Source organism: Equus asinus, chromosome X (genome assembly GCF_041296235.1).
Source record: "Equus asinus isolate D_3611 breed Donkey chromosome X, EquAss-T2T_v2, whole genome shotgun sequence".
In the NCBI taxonomy this organism is placed as follows: domain Eukaryota; kingdom Metazoa; phylum Chordata; class Mammalia; order Perissodactyla; family Equidae; genus Equus; species Equus asinus.
Genome location: NC_091820.1, coordinates 82146801 through 82172515, shown reverse-complemented (window position 1 = coordinate 82172515; position 25715 = coordinate 82146801).

Sequence of the window (25715 nt, the reverse complement as noted above, 5' to 3'; positions counted from 1 at the left end):
CTTTCTCTTTTGTGGATTTGGGAAGTTTCGAACTTGACCCCTGACCCTTGGACGTTGCCCTAGATTCCGTCTAGATGCGGGCTTACTTTATTTCTATAGGCTGTGCCATTTGTTTGACCTACATCCTCAGCCCTGGCATGTTTATTTTTCTGGAAACAGAATTGTAATGTTCTAATTTTCAGCCAGCTTCCTTCCATATGGCGTCAAAGCACATAATCAATAATCCTTCTACGGCAAGAGGTCGGGGGAGGGCATTTCATTGGAGCCAAAGTGAGCACTCTAGCCTGGGAGGGCAGCCTTCACAAAGGAACCAAGCCCTCTGGAAAAGGGTGATTTTCAGCACACTTGTAGAGCCCTTCCCAACAAAGAGACCTACCCCAAGCATGACAGGGCTCCATTCCTTCGAGGCTTCCAAGACATCTCTTGGGACGCATTAGCATGTGGCCAGTGGGCCCCCGTGACGCCAGAGCTATAGAAAGTGAGACTGATCTTCCAAGAACGCTAGGGGCCTAGGAAAGGAGGCATCGACTCTTCTCTTCAATGTCCTCAAGAGATCCTTCTTGACTTTGGATTATGCTTAAGGCAGAAGGACACTGTAGGTCTGATAAGGCCCAAGTGCGGCCTCGTGTTTCCAGTCAAGTTTCAAGCTTGAATCAGCATGGCCTCCCCATAGACTTGAATAGATGACAATGTTCTCCTCTCAGTGCTTGTCCCTCTATTCTGGCTTCTTGCCAAGGATTCCTTTCTTATCCCTGGCATCAGAGTCTGTTTGATCTCTTCCAGTTTCTGTGCCCGCTTTCTGTTTGTCAAAGCTGTTTCTGGGTATGTCTCCCTTTAATAGCCCAGCCTAGGCCAATCCTCAGACTGTAACCATGCGGCCATCTTGGGGGACATGTTCACCGTGATGTCATAAAGAACCTCAGAAGGCTAAGTTGTCCTGACAACCTCCAAGCACACAGAGTTTCAGAGCCATCTCAGACCAGTCTGACTCCTCCCCCTTTCCAGGTAGGATAGTTTTCCTTTTTCTGGATTTCTTGTCGGTTTCTAACTTTCTCCTCGAACTTGGAAAGGCCTGCTCCATTCTCTCTAGACACTGGTCTCTTTCCTGTAAGATTACCCTGGGTGTTATCTCTTATGTCGTGGGTAGATGGCCAAGTGGGTGGACCTTCCCCAGAGAAAGTCCTGGACTCCCTCCCAAGTTGAAGTTGCCCGGGCAATCCTCTGATGCGCAATGATCGTGTCATCTCCTAGCACTCTGCCAATTCCGCCTTGGCAGGTCCCATGTTTTCCTTCCTTCTTCCTTTGGGGAAGTGTACCAGATGCCTTCCTAGATTGGAATATTCTCACGGTGCTTTTTCTGGTGCGTATTGATAAGGGACCCTCACAATTGCTACTTCTTTAGGACCTCTGTCCGCACCGTACCATGAAATCTCTATTCCCTAACAGTGCTAATGTGATCTGCACCCGTGCTGTGAAAGAGTGAGGCCCGGGCCACCCAAGCGGAACGTGGGCACTTGCCCGCTCCACCACAGGCCCGGCCCTGACTTGTACTTTTGGACCAACCTGTGGCCTGAACTTGGGAAGATGTGGGCCTGTTTGGATTATTCGTGAAGCTGATTAGTAGGAACATCATGGACGGTAACGTTTTCCGTTGGTTCCTGGGCTTAGCACGGATCAGGTTCTCTTGGTAGGATTCCTCTTCATGTATTTGGAATCGTCTACCTTTCTGTAGCATCAGTAAGCCTTTTGAGGTGATTTTCCATCCTTGGAAGTTCACCTTCTCTAATCTCTTTCAGCCCCCAAAGCTGTATGCCGTCATTCTGGACCCCTTTTTGGATTTTTGCTTTTAGGTGGATTTATTGCCATAACCCTGCATTCGAACATCCTATGTCTTTCAGATTTACATCCTCATCGATTTAGACTTCCGTGTAGGTTCCATCCTCTTCACCAGCGTACGCCGAATCACAGGCCCTCACCACACACTTGTGCCTCATCATCTCTTCCACCCTCCCCCACCGCCCCGCTTTGCCTCTGGGCACCCCCGATCAAATGTCCAGTGCCGCCTGTTGGTCAGTGCTTGCTTTTTCTTCTCCTTGTAAGTGAGATCCTACGGTATTTGACTTTGTCCCTGGGGCTTGTTTCCCTACCCCTAAAACCCTCCCAGCCATTCTGGTGGTCACAAATGGCTGGATTGCATCCTTTGTTCCCGCTGAGTGGTATGCCATTGTGTGGCTATAGCCCATGTTCCTTCTCCATTCGTCCCTTGCTGGGCACCAGGGCGGCTTCCAAGTCTTGGAGAGCGGGAGTAAGGCTGTGCTGAACTCAGCGGTGCACATGTCTTTAGGCGGTAGTGTTTCCGAGTTCTTTGGCTAAACGCGCCCCAGAGGAATAGCTGGATCATATGGGACATGGATTCTTAAATTTCGGAGGCAGTTCCACACCGCTTGGCCTAGTGGCTGCACCGGTTTCCACTGCCACCAGCAGTGCAGGAGGCTTCCCTTCTCTCCGCCTCCTCTCTGACGCTTGTTGTTTCCTGTCTGCCTCCTTATAGCCATTCTGTCCACGGTGAGCTGCTATGTCCTTCCGGTTTGGATTTGCCTTGGCCTCAGGCTTAATGAGGGTGAACAAGTTTTCATGCACCTGTTGGCCCTCTTTAGATCTTCTTGGGAGAAATCTCTGTGTCCATCTTTGGCCCAGGTTTTCATTGGCTTGTTCTTTTTCTTGTGGAGACGTGTGAGTTGATTGTGTCTTTGGGCTTTTCACCCCTTGTCCGATGTGTGCTTTGCAAACATCCACTCCCAGTTGTTGTGCTGTCTTTGCATTGAGTCGATGGTTTCCTTGACTGGGCAGAAGCGTCTGCATGTGAGGTGGTCCCGTTTGTTTCTTGTCTCCTTTGCTGCCCTTGCCCAGTCAGACAGGCTTCTTCCCAATAGGCGGCTCAGACAGATGGCAAAGAGCACTCTGCCTAGGTCTTCTCCTACAAGTTTCACGGTTTCAAGTGTGCCATTCAGGGCTTTAATCCATTCCAGGTGGTGCGTGTGCCAGGTGGAACATCATGGTCTACTCTCGTTGTGTTCCATGTGGCTGTGCAGGCTTCCCAGCACCGTTTATCGGAGAGACTCTCCTTTGTCCACTGTCTCCTCTTGGCTCCCTGGTCGTAAATGGGCTGTCCATGTATGTTTGAGTTGGGCTCTGGGCTCTCGATTCTGTTGCATGGGTCTGTGTGCCTGTTTTTGGGCCCGGACTGGGCCGTTTCGGTACCCAGCGCTTCGTCCTCTAGGTTGAAATCAGAAAGTGTGATACGTCCTGCTTTGTTCGTTTTCCTGAGGATTCCTTGGCCTATTCAGGGTCTCTTGTTGCTCGCCGGAAACTTTAGGATTCTCTCTTCTATCTCTCTGGCAAATATGGCTGCAACTTTGACTGGGATTGCATGGAATCCAGAGATTCCTTTCTCCGCTATGGACGTTTCAAGTGTGTTAATTCTTCCATTCCTAGGTCCCGGAATATCCTTCTTTTTCCTTGTGTCGTCTTGAATTTCTTTCCCCAAACGTTTGCTAGTTTTCGGTTGACATAGCTTTCACCTGTTTTGCTAAGGCTCTTCATAGACATCTTCTTCTTCGTACTGGCAAGCTGTGTTTTTTGTTCGTTTGTGTTTAGCTTCCGTTTTTCTATTCTTTGCAACTTGTAATTGGTTCTGTTTTGGCAGAAGTGCATCGCTGTGCTCACATCTGCTGGCAACGCTCCTGTATTTGCTGTGGAAGTCTGGCCCTATCTAACGTCCCTTCCCATCTGCCTCTACACCCCCTCGGACGCCTGCCCCAGAATGACTGAAGCAGTGGTGAGGAGGCTCACCCCCAGGATTCCACCCGGCCCACCCCGGGCCACCGACCCAGAAGCTGCGGACCTCACCGCTGCACCACCGGCCGGCCCCTTTCATGTTCCATTGGCAACCTGCAGTTGAGTGCAATGGGGCTTGAATATGCTGCTTGAGCCCAGCTCTGGCACTGTGTAGATGAGGCCAGGTGGTTTGTCGGGGCCACTGTGACGTCAGAGGATTGGTCATAATTGTGTGTCTGCTGTCCCGGCAAGCTTCATGGACACAGGGCTTCAGAGCCCGCTTGGAGCAGTCTCATAACTCACCCTTCCCAGTGAGCCCAGGTTTGACCTTCGCTGCCGTGTTTTGGCTTGTGAATTTCTCTGACTTTCAAACGTTCCAGCAGAGCCTGTCTAAAGACTGACATCTTTCATTGTGGATTATTCAGGTGTGATATCTGTTCGCCTTGCATTTTCTGGGACCTTTTTTTCTTTTCCACAGTATCCTCGTCATGGTCTTTCTCAGCTATCTCCCTTAGATGTGCTTATCAGTCCGTTCTCCTTCAGTCCAAGGGATTAATTTTGTATTTCTTGAATGACCGTATGTTCTCTAGGCCGAGGTGTGAGTGCTTTCGTGATTCTTGGTTGCTGTCTTTGAATTTGCAGCGGTCACTTGTAGGACTCTTTGCTATCCTAGCCTAGGTCAAACGAAGCACTGAGAAGCCGTGGTCATCTGGGTTGGTTTGACATCCTGAGATCAGAAACTCCAAATTCGAGGTGGTCCTGGCAACCCCCTTCATGGACATCATGTTTTTCCGAGACAAATTAGACAAATCTGATGAATTCCTCGCTCCAGGAAAGATATTTTTCTTTCTCTTTTGTGGATTTGGGAAGTTTCGAACTTGACCCCTGACCCTTGGACGTTGCCCTAGATTCCGTCTAGATGCGGGCTTACTTTATTTCTATAGGCTGTGCCATTTGTTTGACCTACATCCTCAGCCCTGGCATGTTTATTTTTCTGGAAACAGAATTGTAATGTTCTAATTTTCAGCCAGCTTCCTTCCATATGGCATCAAAGCACATAATCAATAATCCTTCTACGGCAAGAGGTCGGGGGAGGGAATTTCATTGGAGCCAAAGTGAGCACTCTAGCCTGGGAGGGCAGCCTTCACAAAGGAACCAAGCCCTCTGGAAAAGGGTGATTTTCAGCACACTTGTAGAGCCCTTGCCAACAAAGAGACCTACCCCAAGCATGACAGGGCTCCATTCCTTCGAGGCTTCCAAGACATCTCTTGGGACGCATTAGCATGTGGCCAGTGGGCCCCCGTGACGCCAGAGCTATAGAAAGTGAGACTGATCTTCCAAGAACGCTAGGGGCCTAGGAAAGGAGGCATCGACTCTTCTCTTCAACGTCCTCAAGAGATCCTTCTTGACTTTGGATTATGCTTAAGGCAGAAGGACACTGTAGGTCTGATAAGGCCCAAGTGCGGCCTCGTGTTTCCAGTCAAGTTTCAAGCTTGAATCAGCATGGCCTCCCCATAGACTTGAATAGATGACAATGTTCTCCTCTCAGTGCTTGTCTCTCTATTCTGGCTTCTTGCCAAGGATTCCTTTCTTATCCCTGGCATCAGAGTCTGTTTGATCTCTTCCAGTTTCTGTGCCCGCTTTCTGTTTGTCAAAGCTGTTTCTGGGTATGTCTCCCTTTAATAGCCCAGCCTAGGCCAATCCTCAGACTGTAACCATGCGGCCATCTTGGGGGACATGTTCACCGTGATGTCATAAAGAACCTCAGAAGGCTAAGTTGTCCTGACAACCTCCAAGCACACAGAGTTTCAGAGCCATCTCAGACAAGTCTGACTCCTCCCTCTTTCCAGGTAGGATAGTTTTCCTTTTTCTGGATTTCTTGTCGGTTTCTAACTTTCTCCTCGAACTTGGAAAGGCCTGCTCCATTCTCTCTAGACACTGGTCTCTTTCCTGTAAGATTACCCTGGGTGTTATCTCTTATGTCGTGGGTAGATGGCCAAGTGGGTGGACCTTCCCCAGAGAAAGTCCTGGACTCCCTCCCAAGTTGAAGTTGCCCGGGCAATCCTCTGATGCGCAATGATCGTGTCATCTCCTAGCACTCTGCCAATTCCGCCTTGGCAGGTCCCATGTTTTCCTTCCTTCTTCCTTTGGGGAAGTGTACCAGATGCCTTCCTAGATTGGAATATTCTCACGGTGCTTTTTCTGGTGCGTATTGATAAGGGACCCTCACAATTGCTACTTCTTTAGGACCTCTGTCCGCACCGTACCATGAAATCTCTATTCCCTAACAGTGCTAATGTGATCTGCACCCGTGCTGTGAAAGAGTGAGGCCCGGGCCACCCAAGTGGAACGTGGGCACTTGCCCGCTCCACCACAGGGCCGGCCCTGACTTGTACTTTTGGACCAACCTGTGGCCTGAACTTGGGAAGATGTGGGCCTGTTTGGATTATTCGTGAAGCTGATTAGTAGGAACATCATGGACGGTAACGTTTTCCGTTGGTTCCTGGGCTTAGCACGGATCAGGTTCTCTTGGTAGGATTCCTCTTCATGTATTTGGAATGGTCTACCTTTCTGTAGCATCAGTAAGCCTTTTGAGGTGATTTTCCATCCTTGGAAGTTCACCTTCTCTAATCTCTTTCAGCCCCCAAAGCTGTATGCCGTCATTCTGGACCCCTTTGTGGATGTTTGATTTTAGGTGGATTTATTGCCATAACCCTGCATTCGAACATCCTATGTCTTTCAGATCTGCATCCTCATCGATTTAGACTTCCGTGTAGGTTCCATCCTCTTCACCAGCGTAAGCCGAATCGCAGGCCCTCACCACACACTTGTGCCTCATCATCTCTTTCACCCTCCCCCACTGCCCCGCTTTGCCTCTGGGCATCCCCGATCAAATGTCCAGTGCCGCCTGTTGGTCAGTGCTTGCTTTTTCTTCTCCTTGTAAGTGAGATCCTACGGTATTTGACTTTGTCCCTGGGGCTTGTTTCCCTACCCCTAAAACCCTCCCAGCCATTCTGGTGGTCACAAATGGCTGGATTGCATCCTTTGTTCCCGCTGAGTGGTATGCCATTGTGTGGCTATAGCCCATGTTCCTTCTCCATTCGTCCCTTGCTGGGCACCAGGGCGGCTTCCAAGTCTTGGAGAGCGGGAGTAAGGCTGTGCTGAACTCAGCGGTGCACATGTCTTTAGACGGTAGTGTTTCCGAGTTCTTTGGCTAAACGCGCCCCAGAGGAATAGCTGGATCATATGGGACATGGATTCTTAAATTTCGGAGGCAGTTCCACACCGCTTGGCCTAGTGGCTGCACCGGTTTCCACTGCCACCAGCAGTGCAGGAGGCTTCCCTTCTCTCCGCCTCCTCTCTGACGCTTGTTGTTTCCTGTCTGCCTCCTTATAGCCATTCTGACCACGGTGAGCTGCTATGTCCTTGCGGTTTGCATTTGCCTTGGCCTCAGGCTTAATGAGGGTGAACAAGTTTTCATGCACCTGTTGGCCCTCTTTAGATCTTCTTGGGAGAAATCTCTGTGTCCATCTTTGGCCCAGGTTTTCATTGGCTTGTTCTTTTTCTTGTGGAGACGTGTGAGTTGAGTGTATCTTTGGGCTTTTCACCCCTTGTCCGATGTGTGCTTTGCAAACATCCACTCCCAGTTGTTGTGCTGTCTTTGCATTGAGTCGATGGTTTCCTTGACTGGGCAGAAGCGTCTGCATGTGAGGTGGTCCCGTTTGTTTCTTGTCTCCTTTGCTGCCCTTGCCCAGTCAGACAGGCTTCTTCCCAATAGGCGGCTCAGACAGATGGCAAAGAGCACTCTGCCTAGGTCTTCTCCTACAAGTTTCACGGTTTCAAGTGTGCCATTCAGGGCTTTAATCCATTCCAGGTGGTGCGTGTGCCAGGTGGAACATCATGGTCTACTCTCGTTGTGTTCCATGTGGCTGTGCAGGCTTCCCAGCACCGTTTATCGGAGAGACTCTCCTTTGTCCACTGTCTCCTCTTGGCTCCCTGGTCGCAAATGGGCTGTCCATGTATGTTTGAGTTGGGCTCTGGGCTCTCGATTCTGTTGCATGGGTCTGTGTGCCTGTTTTTGGGCCCGGACTGGGCCGTTTCGGTACCCAGCGCTTCGTCCTCTATGTTGAAATCAGAAAGTGTGATACGTCCTGCTTTGTTCGTTTTCCTGAGGATTCCTTGGCCTATTCAGGGTCTCTTGTTGCTGGCCGGAAACTTTAGGATTCTCTCTTCTATCTCTCTGGCAAATATGGCTGCAACTTTGACTGGGATTGCATGGAATCCAGAGATTCCTTTCTCCGCTATGGACGTTTCAAGTGTGTTAATTCTTCCATTCCTAGGTCCCGGAATATCCTTCTTTTTCCTTGTGTCGTCTTGAATTTCTTTCCCCAAACGTTTGCTAGTTTTCGGTTGACATAGCTTTCACCTGTTTTGCTAAGGCTCTTCATAGACATCTTCTTCTTCGTACTGGCAAGCTGTGTTTTTTGTTCGTTTGTGTTTAGCTTCCGTTTTTCTATTCTTTGCAACTTGTAATTGGTTCTGTTTTGGCAGAAGTGCATCGCTGTGCTCACATCTGCTGGCAACGCTCCTGTATTTGCTGTGGAAGTCTGGCCCTATCTAACGTCCCTTCCCATCTGCCTCTACACCCCCTCGGACGCCTGCCCCAGAATGACTGAAGCAGTGGTGAGGAGGCTCACCCCCAGGATTCCACCCGGCCCACCCCGGGCCACCGACCCAGAAGCTGCGGACCTCACCGCTGCACCACCGGCCGGCCCCTTTCATGTTCCATTGGCAACCTGCAGTTGAGTGCAATGGGGCTTGAATATGCTGCTTGAGCCCAGCTCTGGCACTGTGTAGATGAGGCCAGGTGGTTTGTCGGGGCCACTGTGACGTCAGAGGATTGGTCATAATTGTGTGTCTGCTGTCCCGGCAAGCTTCATGGACACAGGGCTTCAGAGCCCGCTTGGAGCAGTCTCATAACTCACCCTTCCCAGTGAGCCCAGGTTTGACCTTCGCTGCCGTGTTTTGGCTTGTGAATTTCTCTGACTTTCAAACGTTCCAGCAGAGCCTGTCTAAAGACTGACATCTTTCATTGTGGATTATTCAGGTGTGATATCTGTTCGCCTTGCATTTTCTGGGACCTTTTTTTCTTTTCCACAGTATCCTCGTCATGGTCTTTCTCAGCTATCTCCCTTAGATGTGCTTATCAGTCCGTTCTCCTTCAGTCCAAGGGATTAATTTTGTATTTCTTGAATCACCGTATGTTCTCTAGGCCGAGGTGTGAGTGCTTTCGTGATTCTTGGTTGCTGTCTTTGAATTTGCAGCGGTCACTTGTAGGACTCTTTGCTATCCTAGCCTAGGTCAAACGAAGCACTGAGAAGCCGTGGTCATCTGGGTTGGTTTGACATCCTGAGATCAGAAACTCCAAATTCGAGGTGGTCCTGGCAACCCCCTTCATGGACATCATGTTTTTCCGAGACAAATTAGACAAATCTGATGAATTCCTCGCTCCAGGAAAGATATTTTTCTTTCTCTTTTGTGGATTTGGGAAGTTTCGAACTTGACCCCTGACCCTTGGACGTTGCCCTAGATTCCATCTAGATGCGGGCTTACTTTATTTCTATAGGCTGTGCCATTTGTTTGACCTACATCCTCAGCCCTGGCATGTTTATTTTTCTGGAAACAGAATTGTAATGTTCTAATTTTCAGCCAGCTTCCTTCCATATGGCGTCAAAGCACATAATCAATAATCCTTCTACGGCAAGAGGTCGGGGGAGGGAATTTCATTGGAGCCAAAGTGAGCACTCTAGCCTGGGAGGGCAGCCTTCACAAAGGAACCAAGCCCTCTGGAAAAGGGTGATTTTCAGCACACTTGTAGAGCCCTTCCCAACAAAGAGACCTACCCCAAGCATGACAGGGCTCCATTCCTTCGAGGCTTCCAAGACATCTCTTGGGACGCATTAGCATGTGGCCAGTGGGCCCCCGTGACGCCAGAGCTATAGAAAGTGAGACTGATCTTCCAAGAACGCTAGGGGCCTAGGAAAGGAGGCATCGACTCTTCTCTTCAATGTCCTCAAGAGATCCTTCTTGACTTTGGATTATGCTTAAGGCAGAAGGACACTGTAGGTCTGATAAGGCCCAAGTGCGGCCTCGTGTTTCCAGTCAAGTTTCAAGCTTGAATCAGCATGGCCTCCCCATAGACTTGAATAGATGACAATGTTCTCCTCTCAGTGCTTGTCCCTCTATTCTGGCTTCTTGCCAAGGATTCCTTTCTTATCCCTGGCATCAGAGTCTGTTTGATCTCTTCCAGATTCTGTGCCCGCTTTCTGTTTGTCAAAGCCGTTTCTGGGTATGTCTCCCTTTAATAGCCCAGCCTAGGCCAATCCTCAGACTGTAACCATGCGGCCATCTTGGGGGACATGTTCACCGTGATGTCATAAAGAACCTCAGAAGGCCAAGTTGTCCTGACAACCTCCAAGCACACAGAGTTTCAGAGCCATCTCAGACCAGTCTGACTCCTCCCCCTTTCCAGGTAGGATAGTTTTCCTTTTTCTGGATTTCTTGTCGGTTTCTAACTTTCTCCTCGAACTTGGAAAGGCCTGCTCCATTCTCTCTAGACACTGGTCTCTTTCCTGTAAGATTACCCTGGGTGTTATCTCTTATGTCGTGGGTAGATGGCCAAGTGGGTGGACCTTCCCCAGAGAAAGTCCTGGACTCCCTCCCAAGTTGAAGTTGCCCGGGCAATCCTCTGATGCGCAATGATCGTGTCATCTCCTAGCACTCTGCCAATTCCGCCTTGGCAGGTCCCATGTTTTCCTTCCTTCTTCCTTTGGGGAAGTGTACCAGATGCCTTCCTAGATTGGAATATTCTCACGGTGCTTTTTCTGGTGCGTATTGATAAGGGACCCTCACAATTGCTACTTCTTTAGGACCTCTGTCCGCACCGTACCATGAAATCTCTATTCCCTAACAGTGCTAATGTGATCTGCACCCGTGCTGTGAAAGAGTGAGGCCCGGGCCACCCAAGTGGAACGTGGGCACTTGCCCGCTCCACCACAGGGCCGGCCCTGACTTGTACTTTTGGACCAACCTGTGGCCTGAACTTGGGAAGATGTGGGCCTGTTTGGATTATTCGTGAAGCTGATTAGTAGGAACATCATGGACGGTAACGTTTTCCGTTGGTTCCTGGGCTTAGCACGGATCAGGTTCTCTTGGTAGGATTCCTCTTCATGTATTTGGAATCGTCTACCTTTCTGTAGCATCAGTAAGCCTTTTGAGGTGATTTTCCATCCTTGGAAGTTCACCTTCTCTAATCTCTTTCAGCCCCCAAAGCTGTATGCCGTCTTTCTGGACCCCTTTTTGGATTTTTGCTTTTAGGTGGATTTATTGCCATAACCCTGCATTCGAACATCCTATGTCTTTCAGATTTACATCCTCATCGATTTAGACTTCCGTGTAGGTTCCATCCTCTTCACCAGCGTAAGCCGAATCACAGGCCCTCACCACACACTTGTGCCTCATCATCTCTTCCACCCTCCCCCACCGCCCCGCTTTGCCTCTGGGCACCCCCGATCAAATGTCCAGTGCCGCCTGTTGGTCAGTGCTTGCTTTTTCTTCTCCTTGTAAGTGAGATCCTACGGTATCTGACTTTGTCCCTGGGGCTTGTTTCCCTACCCCTAAAACCCTCCCAGCCATTCTGGTGGTCACAAATGGCTGGATTGCATCCTTTGTTCCCGCTGAGTGGTATGCCATTGTGTGGCTATAGCCCATGTTCCTTCTCCATTCGTCCCTTGCTGGGCACCAGGGCGGCTTCCAAGTCTTGGAGAGCGGGAGTAAGGCTGTGCTGAACTCAGCGGTGCACATGTCTTTAGACGGTAGTGTTTCCGAGTTCTTTGGCTAAACGCGCCCCAGAGGAATAGCTGGATCATATGGGACATGGATTCTTAAATTTCGGAGGCAGTTCCACACCGCTTGGCCTAGTGGCTGCACCGGTTTCCACTGCCACCAGCAGTGCAGGAGGCTTCCCTTCTCTCCGCCTCCTCTCTGACGCTTGTTGTTTCCTGTCTGCCTCCTTATAGCCATTCTGACCACGGTGAGCTGCTATGTCCTTGCGGTTTGGATTTGCCTTGGCCTCAGGCTTAATGAGGGTGAACAAGTTTTCATGCACCTGTTGGCCCTCTTTAGATCTTCTTGGGAGAAATCTCTGTGTCCATCTTTGGCCCAGGTTTTCATTGGCTTGTTCTTTTTCTTGTGGAGACGTGTGAGTTGATTGTATCTTTGGGCTTTTCACCCCTTTTCCGATGTGTGCTTTGCAAACATCCACTCCCAGTTCTTGTGCTGTCTTTGCATTGAGTCGATGGTTTCCTTGACTGGGCAGAAGCGTCTGCATGTGAGGTGGTCCCGTTTGTTTCTTGTCTCCTTTGCTGCCCTTGCCCAGTCAGACAGGCTTCTTCCCAATAGGCGGCTCAGACAGATGGCAAAGAGCACTCTGCCTAGGTCTTCTCCTACAAGTTTCACTGTTTCAAGTGTGCCATTCAGGGCTTTAATCCATTCCAGGTGGTGCGTGTGCCAGGTGGAACATCATGGTCTACTCTCGTTGTGTTCCATGTGGCTGTGCAGGCTTCCCAGCACCGTTTATCGGAGAGACTCTCCTTTGTCCACTGTCTCCTCTTGGCTCCCTGGTCGCAAATGGGCTGTCCATGTATGTTTGAGTTGGGCTCTGGGCTCTCGATTCTGTTGCATGGGTCTGTGTGCCTGTTTTTGGGCCCGGACTGGGCCGTTTCGGTACCCAGCGCTTCGTCCTCTAGGTTGAAATCAGAAAGTGTGATACGTCCTGCTTTGTTCGTTTTCCTGAGGATTCCTTGGCCTATTCAGGGTCTCTTGTTGCTGGCCGGAAACTTTAGGATTCTCTCTTCTATCTCTCTGGCAAATATGGCTGCAACTTTGACTGGGATTGCATGGAATCCAGAGATTCCTTTCTCCGCTATGGACGTTTCAAGTGTGTTAATTCTTCCATTCCTAGGTCCCGGAATATCCTTCTTTTTCCTTGTGTCGTCTTGAATTTCTTTCCCCAAACGTTTGCTAGTTTTCGGTTGACATAGCTTTCACCTGTTTTGCTAAGGCTCTTCATAGACATCTTCTTCTTCGTACTGGCAAGCTGTGTTTTTTGTTCGTTTGTGTTTAGCTTCCGTTTTTCTATTCTTTGCAACTTGTAATTGGTTCTGTTTTGGCAGAAGTGCATCGCTGTGCTCACATCTGCTGGCAACGCTCCTGTATTTGCTGTGGAAGTCTGGCCCTATCTAACGTCCCTTCCCATCTGCCTCTACACCCCCTCGGACGCCTGCCCCAGAATGACTGAAGCAGTGGTGAGGAGGCTCACCCCCAGGATTCCACCCGGCCCACCCCGGGCCACCGACCCAGAAGCTGCGGACCTCACCGCTGCACCACCGGCCGGCCCCTTTCATGTTCCATTGGCAACCTGCAGTTGAGTGCAATGGGGCTTGAATATGCTGCTTGAGCCCAGCTCTGGCACTGTGTAGATGAGGCCAGGTGGTTTGTCGGGGCCACTGTGACGTCAGAGGATTGGTCATAATTGTGTGTCTGCTGTCCCGGCAAGCTTCATGGACACAGGGCTTCAGAGCCCACTTGGAGCAGTCTCATAACTCACCCTTCCCAGTGAGCCCAGGTTTGACCTTCGCTGCCGTGTTTTGGCTTGTGAATTTCTCTGACTTTCAAACGTTCCAGCAGAGCCTGTCTAAAGACTGACATCTTTCATTGTGGATTATTCAGGTGTGATATCTGTTCGCCTTGCATTTTCTGGGACCTTTTTTTCTTTTCCACAGTATCCTCGTCATGGTCTTTCTCAGCTATCTCCCTTAGATGTGCTTATCAGTCCGTTCTCCTTCAGTCCAAGGGATTAATTTTGTATTTCTTGAATCACCGTATGTTCTCTAGGCCGAGGTGTGAGTGCTTTCGTGATTCTTGGTTGCTGTCTTTGAATTTGCAGCGGTCACTTGTAGGACTCTTTGCTATCCTAGCCTAGGTCAAACGAAGCACTGAGAAGCCGTGGTCATCTGGGTTGGTTTGACATCCTGAGATCAGAAACTCCAAATTCGAGGTGGTCCTGGCAACCCCCTTCATGGACATCATGTTTTTCCGAGACAAATTAGACAAATCTGATGAATTCCTCGCTCCAGGAAAGATATTTTTCTTTCTCTTTTGTGGATTTGGGAAGTTTCGAACTTGACCCCTGACCCTTGGACGTTGCCCTAGATTCCGTCTAGATGCGGGCTTACTTTATTTCTATAGGCTGTGCCATTTGTTTGACCTACATCCTCAGCCCTGGCATGTTTATTTTTCTGGAAACAGAATTGTAATGTTCTAATTTTCAGCCAGCTTCCTTCCATATGGCGTCAAAGCACATAATCAATAATCCTTCTACGGCAAGAGGTCGGGGGAGGGAATTTCATTGGAGCCAAAGTGAGCACTCTAGCCTGGGAGGGCAGCCTTCACAAAGGAACCAAGCCCTCTGGAAAAGGGTGATTTTCAGCACACTTGTAGAGCCCTTCCCAACAAAGAGACCTACCCCAAGCATGACAGGGCTCCATTCCTTCGAGGCTTCCAAGACATCTCTTGGGACGCATTAGCATGTGGCCAGTGGGCCCCCGTGACGCCAGAGCTATAGAAAGTGAGACTGATCTTCCAAGAACGCTAGGGGCCTAGGAAAGGAGGCATCGACTCTTCTCTTCAATGTCCTCAAGAGATCCTTCTTGACTTTGGATTATGCTTAAGGCAGAAGGACACTGTAGGTCTGATAAGGCCCAAGTGCGGCCTCGTGTTTCCAGTCAAGTTTCAAGCTTGAATCAGCATGGCCTCCCCATAGACTTGAATAGATGACAATGTTCTCCTCTCAGTGCTTGTCCCTCTATTCTGGCTTCTTGCCAAGGATTCCTTTCTTATCCCTGGCATCAGAGTCTGTTTGATCTCTTCCAGTTTCTGTGCCCGCTTTCTGTTTGTCAAAGCCGTTTCTGGGTATGTCTCCCTTTAATAGCCCAGCCTAGGCCAATCCTCAGACTGTAACCATGCGGCCATCTTGGGGGACATGTTCACCGTGATGTCATAAAGAACCTCAGAAGGCCAAGTTGTCCTGACAACCTCCAAGCACACAGAGTTTCAGAGCCATCTCAGACCAGTCTGACTCCTCCCCCTTTCCAGGTAGGATAGTTTTCCTTTTTCTGGATTTCTTGTCGGTTTCTAACTTTCTCCTCGAACTTGGAAAGGCCTGCTCCATTCTCTCTAGACACTGGTCTCTTTCCTGTAAGATTACCCTGGGTGTTATCTCTTATGTCGTGGGTAGATGGCCAAGTGGGTGGACCTTCCCCAGAGAAAGTCCTGGACTCCCTCCCAAGTTGAAGTTGCCCGGGCAATCCTCTGATGCGCAATGATCGTGTCATCTCCTAGCACTCTGCCAATTCCGCCTTGGCAGGTCCCATGTTTTCCTTCCTTCTTCCTTTGGGGAAGTGTACCAGATGCCTTCCTAGATTGGAATATTCTCACGGTGCTTTTTCTGGTGCGTATTGATAAGGGACCCTCACAATTGCTACTTCTTTAGGACCTCTGTCCGCACCGTACCATGAAATCTCTATTCCCTAACAGTGCTAATGTGATCTGCACCCGTGCTGTGAAAGAGTGAGGCCCGGGCCACCCAAGCGGAACGTGGGCACTTGCCCGCTCCACCACAGGCCCGGCCCTGACTTGTACTTTTGGACCAACCTGTGGCCTGAACTTGGGAAGATGTGGGCCTGTTTGGATTATTCGTGAAGCTGATTAGTAGGAACATCATGGACGGTAACGTTTTCCGTTGGTTCCTGGGCTTAGCACGGATCAGGTTCTCTTGGTAGGATTCCTCTTCATGTATTTGGAATGGTCTACCTTTCTGTAGCATCAGTAAGCCTTTTGAGGTGATTTTCCATCCTTGGAAGTTCACCTTCTCTAATCTCTTTCAGCCCCCAAAGCTGTATGCCGTCATTCTGGACCCCTTTTTGGATTTTTGCTTTTAGGTGGATTTATTGCCATAACCCTGCATTCGAACATCCTATGTCTTTCAGATTTACATCCTCATCGATTTAGACTTCCGTGTAGGTTCCATCCTCTTCACCAGCGTAAGCCGAATCACAGGCCCTCACCACACACTTGTGCCTCATCATCTCTTCCACCCTCCCCCACCGCCCCGCTTTGCCTCTGGGCACCCCCGATCAAATGTCCAGTGCCGCCTGTTGGTCAGTGCTTGCTTTTTCTTCTCCTTGTAAGTGAGATCCTACGGTATCTGACTTTGTCCCTGGGGCTTGTTTCCCTACCCCTAAAACCCTCCCAGCCATTCTGGTGGTCACAAATGGCTGGATTGCATCCTTTGTTCCCGCTGAGTGGTATGCCATTGTGTGGCTATAGCCCATGTTCCTTCTCCATTCGTCCCTTGCTGGGCACCAGGGCGGCTTCCAAGTCTTGGAGAGCGGGAGTAAGGCTGTGCTGAACTCAGCGGTGCACATGTCTTTAGACGGTAGTGTTTCCGAGTTCTTTGGCTAAACGCGCCCCAGAGGAATAGCTGGATCATATGGGACATGGATTCTTAAATTTCGGAGGCAGTTCCACACCGCTTGGCCTAGTGGCTGCACCGGTTTCCACTGCCACCAGCAGTGCAGGAGGCTTCCCTTCTCTCCGCCTCCTCTCTGACGCTTGTTGTTTCCTGTCTGCCTCCTTATAGCCATTCTGACCACGGTGAGCTGCTATGTCCTTGCGGTTTGGATTTGCCTTGGCCTCAGGCTTAATGAGGGTGAACAAGTTTTCATGCACCTGTTGGCCCTCTTTAGATCTTCTTGGGAGAAATCTCTGTGTCCATCTTTGGCCCAGGTTTTCATTGGCTTGTTCTTTTTCTTGTGGAGACGTGTGAGTTGATTGTATCTTTGGGCTTTTCACCCCTTGTCCGATGTGTGCTTTGCAAACATCCACTCCCAGTTGTTGTGCTGTCTTTGCATTGAGTCGATGGTTTCCTTGACTGGGCAGAAGCGTCTGCATGTGAGGTGGTCCCGTTTGTTTCTTGTCTCCTTTGCTGCCCTTGCCCAGTCAGACAGGCTTCTTCCCAATAGGCGGCTCAGACAGATGGCAAAGAGCACTCTGCCTAGGTCTTCTCCTACAAGTTTCACGGTTTCAAGTGTGCCATTCAGGGCTTTAATCCATTCCAGGTGGTGCGTGTGCCAGGTGGAACATCATGGTCTACTCTCGTTGTGTTCCATGTGGCTGTGCAGGCTTCCCAGCACCGTTTATCGGAGAGACTCTCCTTTGTCCACTGTCTCCTCTTGGCTCCCTGGTCGCAAATGGGCTGTCCATGTATGTTTGAGTTGGGCTCTGGGCTCTCGATTCTGTTGCATGGGTCTGTGTGCCTGTTTTTGGGCCCGGACTGGGCCGTTTCGGTACCCAGCGCTTCGTCCTCTATGTTGAAATCAGAAAGTGTGATACGTCCTGCTTTGTTCGTTTTCCTGAGGATTCCTTGGCCTATTCAGGGTCTCTTGTTGCTGGCCGGAAACTTTAGGATTCTCTCTTCTATCTCTCTGGCAAATATGGCTGCAACTTTGACTGGGATTGCATGGAATCCAGAGATTCCTTTCTCCGCTATGGACGTTTCAAGTGTGTTAATTCTTCCATTCCTAGGTCCCGGAATATCCTTCTTTTTCCTTGTGTCGTCTTGAATTTCTTTCCCCAAACGTTTGCTAGTTTTCGGTTGACATAGCTTTCACCTGTTTTGCTAAGGCTCTTCATAGACATCTTCTTCTTCGTACTGGCAAGCTGTGTTTTTTGTTCGTTTGTGTTTAGCTTCCGTTTTTCTATTCTTTGCAACTTGTAATTGGTTCTGTTTTGGCAGAAGTGCATCGCTGTGCTCACATCTGCTGGCAACGCTCCTGTATTTGCTGTGGAAGTCTGGCCCTATCTAACGTCCCTTCCCATCTGCCTCTACACCCCCTCGGACGCCTGCCCCAGAATGACTGAAGCAGTGGTGAGGAGGCTCACCCCCAGGATTCCACCCGGCCCACCCCGGGCCACCGACCCAGAAGCTGCGGACCTCACCGCTGCACCACCGGCCGGCCCCTTTCATGTTCCATTGGCAACCTGCAGTTGAGTGCAATGGGGCTTGAATATGCTGCTTGAGCCCAGCTCTGGCACTGTGTAGATGAGGCCAGGTGGTTTGTCGGGGCCACTGTGACGTCAGAGGATTGGTCATAATTGTGTGTCTGCTGTCCCGGCAAGCTTCATGGACACAGGGCTTCAGAGCCCACTTGGAGCAGTCTCATAACTCACCCTTCCCAGTGAGCCCAGGTTTGACCTTCGCTGCCGTGTTTTGGCTTGTGAATTTCTCTGACTTTCAAACGTTCCAGCAGAGCCTGTCTAAAGACTGACATCTTTCATTGTGGATTATTCAGGTGTGATATCTGTTCGCCTTGCATTTTCTGGGACCTTTTTTTCTTTTCCACAGTATCCTCGTCATGGTCTTTCTCAGCTATCTCCCTTAGATGTGCTTATCAGTCCGTTCTTCTTCAGTCCAAGGGATTAATTTTGTATTTCTTGAATCACCGTATGTTCTCTAGGCCGAGGTGTGAGTGCTTTCGTGATTCTTGGTTGCTGTCTTTGAATTTGCAGCGGTCACTTGTAGGACTCTTTGCTATCCTAGCCTAGGTCAAACGAAGCACTGAGAAGCCGTGGTCATCTGGGTTGGTTTGACATCCTGAGATCAGAAACTCCAAATTCGAGGTGGTCCTGGCAACCCCCTTCATGGACATCATGTTTTTCCGAGACAAATTAGACAAATCTGATGAATTCCTCGCTCCAGGAAAGATATTTTTCTTTCTCTTTTGTGGATTTGGGAAGTTTCGAACTTGACCCCTGACCCTTGGACGTTGCCCTAGATTCCGTCTAGATGCGGGCTTACTTTATTTCTATAGGCTGTGCCATTTGTTTGACCTACATCCTCAGCCCTGGCATGTTTATTTTTCTGGAAACAGAATTGTAATGTTCTAATTTTCAGCCAGCTTCCTTCCATATGGCGTCAAAGCACATAATCAATAATCCTTCTACGGCAAGAGGTCGGGGGAGGGAATTTCATTGGAGCCAAAGTGAGCACTCTAGCCTGGGAGGGCAGCCTTCACAAAGGAACCAAGCCCTCTGGAAAAGGGTGATTTTCAGCACACTTGTAGAGCCCTTCCCAACAAAGAGACCTACCCCAAGCATGACAGGGCTCCATTCCTTCGAGGCTTCCAAGACATCTCTTGGGACGCATTAGCATGTGGCCAGTGGGCCCCCGTGACGCCAGAGCTATAGAAAGTGAGACTGATCTTCCAAGAACGCTAGGGGCCTAGGAAAGGAGGCATCGACTCTTCTCTTCAATGTCCTCAAGAGATCCTTCTTGACTTTGGATTATGCTTAAGGCAGAAGGACACTGTAGGTCTGATAAGGCCCAAGTGCGGCCTCGTGTTTCCAGTCAAGTTTCAAGCTTGAATCAGCATGGCCTCCCCATAGACTTGAATAGATGACAATGTTCTCCTCTCAGTGCTTGTCCCTCTATTCTGGCTTCTTGCCAAGGATTCCTTTCTTATCCCTGGCATCAGAGTCTGTTTGATCTCTTCCAGATTCTGTGCCCGCTTTCTGTTTGTCAAAGCCGTTTCTGGGTATGTCTCCCTTTAATAGCCCAGCCTAGGCCAATCCTCAGACTGTAACCATGCGGCCATCTTGGGGGACATGTTCACCGTGATGTCATAAAGAACCTCAGAAGGCCAAGTTGTCCTGACAACCTCCAAGCACACAGAGTTTCAGAGCCATCTCAGACCAGTCTGACTCCTCCCCCTTTCCAGGTAGGATAGTTTTCCTTTTTCTGGATTTCTTGTCGGTTTCTAACTTTCTCCTCGAACTTGGAAAGGCCTGCTCCATTCTCTCTAGACACTGGTCTCTTTCCTGTAAGATTACCCTGGGTGTTATCTCTTATGTCGTGGGTAGATGGCCAAGTGGGTGGACCTTCCCCAGAGAAAGTCCTGGACTCCCTCCCAAGTTGAAGTTGCCCGGGCAATCCTCTGATGCGCAATGATCGTGTCATCTCCTAGCACTCTGCCAATTCCGCCTTGGCAGGTCCCATGTTTTCCTTCCTTCTTCCTTTGGGGAAGTGTACCAGATGCCTTCCTAGATTGGAATATTCTCACGGTGCTTTTTCTGGTGCGTATTGATAAGGGACCCTCACAATTGCTACTTCTTTAGGACCTCTGTCCGCACCGTACCATGAAATCTCTATTCCCTAACAGTGCTAATGTGATCTGCACCCGTGCTGTGAAAGAGTGAGGCCCGGGCCACCCAAGTGGAACGTGGGCACTTGCCCGCTCCACCACAGGGCCGGCCCTGACTTGTACTTTTGGACCAACCTGTGGCCTGAACTTGGGAAGATGTGGGCCTGTTTGGATTATTCGTGAAGCTGATTAGTAGGAACATCATGGACGGTAACGTTTTCCGTTGGTTCCTGGGCTTAGCACGGATCAGGTTCTCTTGGTAGGATTCCTCTTCATGTATTTGGAATCGTCTACCTTTCTGTAGCATCAGTAAGCCTTTTGAGGTGATTTTCCATCCTTGGAAGTTCACCTTCTCTAATCTCTTTCAGCCCCCAAAGCTGTATGCCGTCTTTCTGGACCCCTTTTTGGATTTTTGCTTTTAGGTGGATTTATTGCCATAACCCTGCATTCGAACATCCTATGTCTTTCAGATTTACATCCTCATCGATTTAGACTTCCGTGTAGGTTCCATCCTCTTCACCAGCGTAAGCCGAATCACAGGCCCTCACCACACACTTGTGCCTCATCATCTCTTCCACCCTCCCCCACCGCCCCGCTTTGCCTCTGGGCACCCCCGATCAAATGTCCAGTGCCGCCTGTTGGTCAGTGCTTGCTTTTTCTTCTCCTTGTAAGTGAGATCCTACGGTATCTGACTTTGTCCCTGGGGCTTGTTTCCCTACCCCTAAAACCCTCCCAGCCATTCTGGTGGTCACAAATGGCTGGATTGCATCCTTTGTTCCCGCTGAGTGGTATGCCATTGTGTGGCTATAGCCCATGTTCCTTCTCCATTCGTCCCTTGCTGGGCACCAGGGCGGCTTCCAAGTCTTGGAGAGCGGGAGTAAGGCTGTGCTGAACTCAGCGGTGCACATGTCTTTAGACGGTAGTGTTTCCGAGTTCTTTGGCTAAACGCGCCCCAGAGGAATAGCTGGATCATATGGGACATGGATTCTTAAATTTCGGAGGCAGTTCCACACCGCTTGGCCTAGTGGCTGCACCGGTTTCCACTGCCACCAGCAGTGCAGGAGGCTTCCCTTCTCTCCGCCTCCTCTCTGACGCTTGTTGTTTCCTGTCTGCCTCCTTATAGCCATTCTGACCACGGTGAGCTGCTATGTCCTTGCGGTTTGGATTTGCCTTGGCCTCAGGCTTAATGAGGGTGAACAAGTTTTCATGCACCTGTTGGCCCTCTTTAGATCTTCTTGGGAGAAATCTCTGTGTCCATCTTTGGCCCAGGTTTTCATTGGCTTGTTCTTTTTCTTGTGGAGACGTGTGAGTTGATTGTATCTTTGGGCTTTTCACCCCTTTTCCGATGTGTGCTTTGCAAACATCCACTCCCAGTTCTTGTGCTGTCTTTGCATTGAGTCGATGGTTTCCTTGACTGGGCAGAAGCGTCTGCATGTGAGGTGGTCCCGTTTGTTTCTTGTCTCCTTTGCTGCCCTTGCCCAGTCAGACAGGCTTCTTCCCAATAGGCGGCTCAGACAGATGGCAAAGAGCACTCTGCCTAGGTCTTCTCCTACAAGTTTCACTGTTTCAAGTGTGCCATTCAGGGCTTTAATCCATTCCAGGTGGTGCGTGTGCCAGGTGGAACATCATGGTCTACTCTCGTTGTGTTCCATGTGGCTGTGCAGGCTTCCCAGCACCGTTTATCGGAGAGACTCTCCTTTGTCCACTGTCTCCTCTTGGCTCCCTGGTCGCAAATGGGCTGTCCATGTATGTTTGAGTTGGGCTCTGGGCTCTCGATTCTGTTGCATGGGTCTGTGTGCCTGTTTTTGGGCCCGGACTGGGCCGTTTCGGTACCCAGCGCTTCGTCCTCTAGGTTGAAATCAGAAAGTGTGATACGTCCTGCTTTGTTCGTTTTCCTGAGGATTCCTTGGCCTATTCAGGGTCTCTTGTTGCTGGCCGGAAACTTTAGGATTCTCTCTTCTATCTCTCTGGCAAATATGGCTGCAACTTTGACTGGGATTGCATGGAATCCAGAGATTCCTTTCTCCGCTATGGACGTTTCAAGTGTGTTAATTCTTCCATTCCTAGGTCCCGGAATATCCTTCTTTTTCCTTGTGTCGTCTTGAATTTCTTTCCCCAAACGTTTGCTAGTTTTCGGTTGACATAGCTTTCACCTGTTTTGCTAAGGCTCTTCATAGACATCTTCTTCTTCGTACTGGCAAGCTGTGTTTTTTGTTCGTTTGTGTTTAGCTTCCGTTTTTCTATTCTTTGCAACTTGTAATTGGTTCTGTTTTGGCAGAAGTGCATCGCTGTGCTCACATCTGCTGGCAACGCTCCTGTATTTGCTGTGGAAGTCTGGCCCTATCTAACGTCCCTTCCCATCTGCCTCTACACCCCCTCGGACGCCTGCCCCAGAATGACTGAAGCAGTGGTGAGGAGGCTCACCCCCAGGATTCCACCCGGCCCACCCCGGGCCACCGACCCAGAAGCTGCGGACCTCACCGCTGCACCACCGGCCGGCCCCTTTCATGTTCCATTGGCAACCTGCAGTTGAGTGCAATGGGGCTTGAATATGCTGCTTGAGCCCAGCTCTGGCACTGTGTAGATGAGGCCAGGTGGTTTGTCGGGGCCACTGTGACGTCAGAGGATTGGTCATAATTGTGTGTCTGCTGTCCCGGCAAGCTTCATGGACACAGGGCTTCAGAGCCCACTTGGAGCAGTCTCATAACTCACCCTTCCCAGTGAGCCCAGGTTTGACCTTCGCTGCCGTGTTTTGGCTTGTGAATTTCTCTGACTTTCAAACGTTCCAGCAGAGCCTGTCTAAAGACTGACATCTTTCATTGTGGATTATTCAGGTGTGATATCTGTTCGCCTTGCATTTTCTGGGACCTTTTTTTCTTTTCCACAGTATCCTCGTCATGGTCTTTCTCAGCTATCTCCCTTAGATGTGCTTATCAGTCCGTTCTCCTTCAGTCCAAGGGATTAATTTTGTATTTCTTGAATCACCGTATGTTCTCTAGGCCGAGGTGTGAGTGCTTTCGTGATTCTTGGTTGCTGTCTTTGAATTTGCAGCGGTCACTTGTAGGACTCTTTGCTATCCTAGCCTAGGTCAAACGAAGCACTGAGAAGCCGTGGTCATCTGGGTTGGTTTGACATCCTGAGATCAGAAACTCCAAATTCGAGGTGGTCCTGGCAACCCCCTTCATGGACATCATGTTTTTCCGAGACAAATTAGACAAATCTGATGAATTCCTCGCTCCAGGAAAGATATTTTTCTTTCTCTTTTGTGGATTTGGGAAGTTTCGAACTTGACCCCTGACCCTTGGACGTTGCCCTAGATTCCGTCTAGATGCGGGCTTACTTTATTTCTATAGGCTGTGCCATTTGTTTGACCTACATCCTCAGCCCTGGCATGTTTATTTTTCTGGAAACAGAATTGTAATGTTCTAATTTTCAGCCAGCTTCCTTCCATATGGCGTCAAAGCACATAATCAATAATCCTTCTACGGCAAGAGGTCGGGGGAGGGAATTTCATTGGAGCCAAAGTGAGCACTCTAGCCTGGGAGGGCAGCCTTCACAAAGGAACCAAGCCCTCTGGAAAAGGGTGATTTTCAGCACACTTGTAGAGCCCTTCCCAACAAAGAGACCTACCCCAAGCATGACAGGGCTCCATTCCTTCGAGGCTTCCAAGACATCTCTTGGGACGCATTAGCATGTGGCCAGTGGGCCCCCGTGACGCCAGAGCTATAGAAAGTGAGACTGATCTTCCAAGAACGCTAGGGGCCTAGGAAAGGAGGCATCGACTCTTCTCTTCAATGTCCTCAAGAGATCCTTCTTGACTTTGGATTATGCTTAAGGCAGAAGGACACTGTAGGTCTGATAAGGCCCAAGTACGGCCTCGTGTTTCCAGTCAAGTTTCAAGCTTGAATCAGCATGGCCTCCCCATAGACTTGAATAGATGACAATGTTCTCCTCTCAGTGCTTGTCCCTCTATTCTGGCTTCTTGCCAAGGATTCCTTTCTTATCCCTGGCATCAGAGTCTGTTTGATCTCTTCCAGTTTCTGTGCCCGCTTTCTGTTTGTCAAAGCCGTTTCTGGGTATGTCTCCCTTTAATAGCCCAGCCTAGGCCAATCCTCAGACTGTAACCATGCGGCCATCTTGGGGGACATGTTCACCGTGATGTCATAAAGAACCTCAGAAGGCCAAGTTGTCCTGACAACCTCCAAGCACACAGAGTTTCAGAGCCATCTCAGACCAGTCTGACTCCTCCCCCTTTCCAGGTAGGATAGTTTTCCTTTTTCTGGATTTCTTGTCGGTTTCTAACTTTCTCCTCGAACTTGGAAAGGCCTGCTCCATTCTCTCTAGACACTGGTCTCTTTCCTGTAAGATTACCCTGGGTGTTATCTCTTATGTCGTGGGTAGATGGCCAAGTGGGTGGACCTTCCCCAGAGAAAGTCCTGGACTCCCTCCCAAGTTGAAGTTGCCCGGGCAATCCTCTGATGCGCAATGATCGTGTCATCTCCTAGCACTCTGCCAATTCCGCCTTGGCAGGTCCCATGTTTTCCTTCCTTCTTCCTTTGGGGAAGTGTACCAGATGCCTTCCTAGATTGGAATATTCTCACGGTGCTTTTTCTGGTGCGTATTGATAAGGGACCCTCACAATTGCTACTTCTTTAGGACCTCTGTCCGCACCGTACCATGAAATCTCTATTCCCTAACAGTGCTAATGTGATCTGCACCCGTGCTGTGAAAGAGTGAGGCCCGGGCCACCCAAGCGGAACGTGGGCACTTGCCCGCTCCACCACAGGCCCGGCCCTGACTTGTACTTTTGGACCAACCTGTGGCCTGAACTTGGGAAGATGTGGGCCTGTTTGGATTATTCGTGAAGCTGATTAGTAGGAACATCATGGACGGTAACGTTTTCCGTTGGTTCCTGGGCTTAGCACGGATCAGGTTCTCTTGGTAGGATTCCTCTTCATGTATTTGGAATGGTCTACCTTTCTGTAGCATCAGTAAGCCTTTTGAGGTGATTTTCCATCCTTGGAAGTTCACCTTCTCTAATCTCTTTCAGCCCCCAAAGCTGTATGCCGTCTTTCTGGACCCCTTTTTGGATTTTTGCTTTTAGGTGGATTTATTGCCATAACCCTGCATTCGAACATCCTATGTCTTTCAGATTTACATCCTCATCGATTTAGACTTCCGTGTAGGTTCCATCCTCTTCACCAGCGTAAGCCGAATCACAGGCCCTCACCACACACTTGTGCCTCATCATCTCTTCCACCCTCCCCCACCGCCCCGCTTTGCCTCTGGGCACCCCCGATCAAATGTCCAGTGCCGCCTGTTGGTCAGTGCTTGCTTTTTCTTCTCCTTGTAAGTGAGATCCTACGGTATCTGACTTTGTCCCTGGGGCTTGTTTCCCTACCCCTAAAACCCTCCCAGCCATTCTGGTGGTCACAAATGGCTGGATTGCATCCTTTGTTCCCGCTGAGTGGTATGCCATTGTGTGGCTATAGCCCATGTTCCTTCTCCATTCGTCCCTTGCTGGGCACCAGGGCGGCTTCCAAGTCTTGGAGAGCGGGA